At 32.6% G+C, this 6,385-nt stretch overlaps 1 non-coding gene across 1 annotated transcript; it reads left to right on the plus strand.

The window, feature by feature from the left end:
- Positions 1-5,259: 5,259 nt before the first annotated feature.
- On the plus strand, positions 5,260-5,363 carry LOC148562440 (small nucleolar RNA R71). The gene has a single exon (XR_015888058.1). It is a non-coding gene; the product is annotated as a small nucleolar RNA R71 (small nucleolar RNA).
- Positions 5,364-6,385: the final 1,022 nt, after the last annotated feature.

Genomic DNA, 6,385 nt, shown 5'->3' on the forward strand with positions numbered 1-6,385 from the left:
AAAGTCAGTTGATACTGCCTTAGCTTCTTCTTTCATGGAGGACTCATTATTTATGTACAGATGCTGATTTCTAGCAACTATATCGATAAGCTTTTGAGCCTCTTCAATAGTCTTTCTCATGTGTATAGATCCACTAGCTGAGTGGTCTAGAGATACCTGAGCTTTTTCTGTAAGCCCGTAGTAGAAGATGTCTAATTGCACCCACTCTGAAAATATTTCAGAGGGGCATTTCCTTAGCATCCCTCTGTACCTCTCCCAGGCGTTATAACGGGATTCATCATCCTCTTGTTTAAAGCCTTGGATGTCCAGCCTTAGCTGTGTCATCCTTTTTGGAGGGAAATATTGATTCAGGAATTTGTCTGATAACTGTTTCCATGTCCTTGTCACGCACTGTGTCAGCAATTTGCAAGAACTGCGCCAGAAACTCAGTAGGTTCTTCCTGTGGAAGACCGAAATACTGGCAATTTTGCTGCACCATGACAATGAGCTGAGGATTTAGCTCAAAACTGCTTGCTTTGATGGGAGGTATACAGATGCTACTCCCATATGCAGCAGTAATGGGGTTAGCATATGACCCCAGAGTCCTTCTGGACTGTTCATTTCCATTTAGGTCCATGATGGATAAAATGGAATTGATATGAATTGCAAAAAAAAATGTATTTTTGTTTTTATTTTATTTAAGTAGAACAAACCGAATTATTAAGATAAATAAAAATAATAAGATAAAATAAAATAAAATAATTAGAAATTAAAATGTAAATTTCTAAAATCAAGAGAAAAATAAATTTGAAAACGAAAATAATTACTTAATTAAGAATATTTGAAAAACTTTGGATATGATTTTTGAAAAAGATTTTGAATTTTGAAAAGATTTGATTTTTAAATTTGAAAATTAAAATTTGAATTTTGAATTTTGAATTTTGGAAGTTGAAATTTGAAATTTGAATTTGAAATAAGATAAGACAAGATTTTGAAAAAGATATGATTCTTTTGAAAGAGATTTGAATTTTGAAATTTTAAAGCTAAGATAAGATAAAATAAAAATTTTTAAAATAAAAATATGAATTTTTAAAAGTAATTTTTGAAAATTCAATTTAAAATAAAGAGAAAAGATATTTTTGAATTTAATGAGGAAAGAGAAAAACAATAAAATGACACAATACTTAAAATTTTTAGATCTAATGCTCCTTGTTTTTCGAAAATTTTGGAGGAAAAACACCAAGGAACACCAAACTTAAAAATTTTAAGATCAAAATACAAAGAATACTCAAGAACACCTTGAAGACTCACAAGAACATAAAAAGAACACCAAACTTAAAACTTTTAGAAAACTAAAAATAAATTTTCAAAAATTAAAGAAAAATAACAAGAGAACACCAAATTTAAAAGTTTGACACAAGATTTAATCAAAGAAAAATTATTTTTGAAAAGGTTTTAAAAGGAAGATACCCAATTACCAAGAACATAAGCACAACGCTCTAGCCAACTGAGCTATAAATTTAACGTGTTTTAAAAAAGGTATTTAATGTATATAATTTTTTTTAATACTGATAATTTGAAAATGCACAAGAAAAACAAGAAAATACACAGAACAGGAAAAACTAAAGATCAAACAAGAAAAATAGCAAGAACAACTTGAAGATCAAGATGAAAATTTTTATCAAGGTAAATAAGAAGTGCCTGCAGATCAAAAGAGAAGAATCCAGCATTAGTAGTTAGAAGATTGATAAACTCCGATTTTGTGGTTTATCTTGTGCTTAATTTGGGGGATTTTATCAACTTTTCTCACATTTATTCAATGAAATAGCATAGTTTTGTAATTCTCTCTTGATTTGTGCTTAAATGTGAAAACATGCTTTTTAGGCCCTAAAATTGGTGATTTTAATTCACTTTAATTCCATTCGATGCCTTGGTATGTTTGTTGAGTGATTTCAGGTTCATAAAGCAAGTATTGGATGGAAGAAGTGAGGAGAAAAGCATGCAAAGTGGGAGAACTCATGAAGAAATGAAGGAATCGTAAAGCTGTCAAGCCTGACCTCTTCGCACTCAAATGACCATAACTTGAGCTACAGAGGTCCAAATGAGGCGGTTCTAGTTGCGTTGGAAAGCTAACATCCGGGGCTTCGAAATAATATAAAATTTGCCATATGTTGCTTCACGTACAGGGGCGCGCACGCGCCATGTACGCATGCGCATCGATGCTGCACATGGCCCATTAAAAGTGAAATCGTGGCCAGCGATTTCTAGCTCATTTTGGGCCCAATCCAACTCATTTCTGATGCTATTGAACCCAAGGATTGAGGGGAAAATGAACCAAGTAGTCATAGTTTAGTTTTCATCATGTTTTAGGCTAGAATTCTAGAGAGAGAGGCTCTCTCCTTTCTCTAGATTTAGGATAGTAATTAGGGTAAAATTGGGTTAATCTCTCTCAAATTTGTCTTTCAATTATTGTTTTGATTTCAATTCTCTTTATGTTTTAGTGTTCTATTGTCTTAATCTTCTTAGTTTCTCTTGTTAATTTCTTATTTTACTCTCTTTTATGTTGATGAACATTGTTAGATCCAATTTCCTTTTAATGAAATTTCATGTTTCTTTTATGTTGATCTTGCTTGCTATTATGGATTTCTTGCTTATGTTGGTTATGGATTTCTTTTAATTCTTGCTTTTTATGATATTTACTTTTCTTGCATACAAATGTTTCCTCTAGTTTTTGAGTAGTTTTCTTGACTCTTGGCCTAGGCTAAGGAAATTGAGTGACCTTGAGTCATTGGGTCTCAATGAATTGGTGATTTGAGAATTCTTGGTGATCAATTTGATACTCATTGATGCCAACCCACTACTAATCTAATTAGTAGGTAGGTTGGGACTTATAGGTTGATGTGATCAAGCCTATTTGACGTACTTCAAGCCTAGGAGTAGATATTACGTACTTAAGGCTTTTGAAAGTAGACTTAATAGGTTGGCCTCTCATAATTATCAATATTTGGTTTGTTGACAATGATGGTGATCTCAATTACCTATGTCTAGCCAAGAGTACTTTTCCCTTATTTTATTAGTTCTTATCATTTTACTTTCTTGTCATTTAATTTTTCTTGCCATTTATTTTCTTGCACAAATATAAAATCAAACCCCATTGCATCTTCATAGCCAATAATTGAGCACTTCATTGCAATTTCTTGTGAGACGACCCGGAGTTTAAATACTTCAGTTAATTTTCATTGGGGTTTATACATGTGACAAAACCAAAATTTAATTTGATGTGAGAATTGTTTGTTGGTCTGGGGCTATACTTGCAACATAAATATTTTGTGAAATTCCTTACCGACAATAATTCTTGTGTCAAAGATCAGCTAAAATCATACAATGGATTAGATATTCACTTATTCTATATTTGACCCAAATACTCATGATGGATATTTTTATTTTATAATCTTTTTTCACCTTAAGTTCTCACACAATTAACATTGTATTAATGCAAGAGCATCTGAGAAAAACGTTATGGCTTAGTCACTGTGAAGACAAATTTAATCACTTTAAAGTACAAGATAATAAACAAGAAGTTGCCATATTGTTAGACCAATAATAAAAGATTCATAAAGACTTATTTTATTTTCTTTCCTCGCCTTACAAGCTTACAAGCTCTCTGAGCTCAATGAGCCAATATCATCAAGAGTTGTATTAACTGAGCTCTTTTAGACTTTATGAGCTAAGTTCAGATTACTAACTAAACAAAACATGCTCTTCTTGACAAGTTGGCTCATGTTTTATTATCATGTTTGAGGCTCAAGTTAATTAGGAATAGAATAAGACCACAGAATAGAACATATATGGAAGATGAATTGAAGGAGGCTGAGAGGGAGGCCTCACAAGAATCCATCAATGAGATTCATATTGCATCAGGACTTGATTGATGTGCACAGTAGTTAGCTAGCTTAAAAAGCCATTAATTTGCAATACAATAGTCACAAACATTATAGTGTATAAAATTATGTATTGCATTGCACTTCAACACTTGTGCTATTCACTTTAGCTTTTTCACAATCAACAAAAATCATCTTCCATGATTTTCATATGACTCTAATATTTTCTAATGCTGATTCAAAAACCAAGCATTCTGTTGAAGCTTTTGGTGTAGCTTTTATCTTTTGTTGGTTAGTTGATATTAATAAACTAAATTTCTTTAATTCCTTGATCAAATGCATGGGCACAAGAAGGAGTATTAAACAATCTATTTTGGAAAACTTTTCTTCTGATTTTATAATTTTTATATTCAAATCTTGTAGCGATGAAACCCACCTAGCATCATTTGCCATAGGAATATTTAATTCAGTAAAATATTTTCTCTGTTCTCAACATATAAAAAACATGCACATTAAATATCCATTCAAGATCTCATGAATGGAACCAGTAGATTATACGAACATAAGAATATGTTATAAGAAAATTATATAAGAACAAAAATTACTACTAAATCAAATAATATAAAGAAGAAGAAGAAGAAGAAAACATATTTGAAATAGTGGCTCAATTTAGAAGCTTTAGACGCGGCAACTACAGTGGCAACATTGGCGGAAACTGCGGCAGCAACGGCGACAGGAACTACAGCGGCAACCGTGGCTCGATTGAGAAGTTCCTATAACAACTGTGGCAAAAACGGTAGCAGAACTAGCGATTGCAACGACGGCGGAACCGACGGTTGCAACGGCGGTGAAATTGGCGGCAGAGAACTTAGTGTTTTGTCGCCATTCTCTTCTCTTCCTTTCCGACTCAGTCTCATTCTCATTCTGTGAAACTAAGAAGAAGAGGGGTTTTTTAAAAATTTTAAATCTTAATTATGAATTAACTATTAGGGGGAATTTTATAAATTGCCATAAATAAAGTGTATTTTGGAGGTTTTTAAAAACCTCTACTAAAAAATCCCCCCAATTAAATATAAATCTTGTAGTGGTTGTAGCTTGCACTCCAGTCAGGTGCTGAGAGATCATATTGACTTGTTGAGTCAATATCTTGTTCTGAGCCAATATGGCATTCAGAGTGTCAACTTCCAAGACTCCTTTCTTTTGAGCTACCCCATTTTTCACAGGGTTTCTCTCAGAAGTATACATGAATTAGTTGTTTGCAACTATTTCAATGAGTTCCTGTGCCTTTTCAGGCGTTTTCTTCAAATGAAGTGATCCGCTAGCAGAATGATCCAAAGACATTTTGGATATCTCAGATAGACTATCATGGAAGATTCCTAAGATAGACCATTCTGAGAGCATGTCAGGAGGACACCTCCTGATCAGTTGCTTGTATCTTTCCCAAGCTTCATAGAGGGATTCACCTTCTTTTTGTCTGAAGGTTTGAACTTCCACCCTGAGCTTGCTCATCTTTTGAGGTCCAAAGAACTTGGCCAAAAAAGCATTGACCAACTTTTTCCAAGAGTCTAGGCTTTCCTTAGGTTGAGAATCCAACCATATCCTAGCTCTGTCTCTAACAGCAAAAGGGAAAAGCATAAGTCTATAGACCTTCAGGATCCACTCCATTGGTTTTAACAGTGTCAAAGATTTGCAAGAATTTAGATAGAAACTGATGAGGATCTTACAATAGAAGTCCATAAAATTTGTAATCTGTTGCAAGAGAGGGACTAACTGAGGCTTTAGCTCAAAGTTATTTGCTCTAATGGAAGGTATGGAGATACTTCTTCCATAGAGGTCAGAAGTTGGTACAATGAAGTCACCAAGAACCCTCCTTGCATCTCCTCCATTGTTCTGTTCGAAAAGCTCTGTGAGGTTTCCCCCAGAATGTTGTGCTTTAACTTGTTGTAAACACTTCTTTAGGGTTCTCTCAGGTTCAGGATCAAAGAAAGTTTCTTTATCTCTATTCCTGCTCATAAACAAGAAAAAGAAAACAAGAAAGAAGAAGAATGAGAGCTCTATGTAAAAGAATAGAGGACTCCCTGTGAGATGTAAAGAAAAAAGAAGAATGAAGATGGAGAGAAGAGAAGAAGAATTCGAATAAAGGGGGTAAAAAATTCAAAAATTAGAAGTAAGAAAAGACACTAGAATTAAAATATTTTTGTTTTTATTTTATTTGTTAATTGAATTCGAAGATAAAATCTAATTAACTAAAAAGATTTGAAAATTGAATGATGAATTTCGAAAAAGAAGAGAGAGAAGGAAGTAAGAGATTTTCGAAAATAAAAGAGAGAGTAATTAGTTAGGAGGTTTTGAAAAAGAAGAAAGAGAAAACAAGTAACTAATTAGGAAAGATTTGAAAATAAGATAAGATAGAAAATTTGAAAAAGATTTAATTTTGAAATTTAAAATTTGAAATTTGAATTTTGAATTTTGAATTTTAAAATTTGAATTTTGAAAATTAAATTTTAAATTTTGAATTTTGAATT

The sequence above is a fragment of the Arachis ipaensis genome, chromosome B6 (assembly GCF_059453495.1).
Source record: "Arachis ipaensis isolate K30076 ecotype BB chromosome B6, ASM5945349v1, whole genome shotgun sequence".
Classification (NCBI taxonomy): Eukaryota; Viridiplantae; Streptophyta; class Magnoliopsida; order Fabales; family Fabaceae; genus Arachis; species Arachis ipaensis.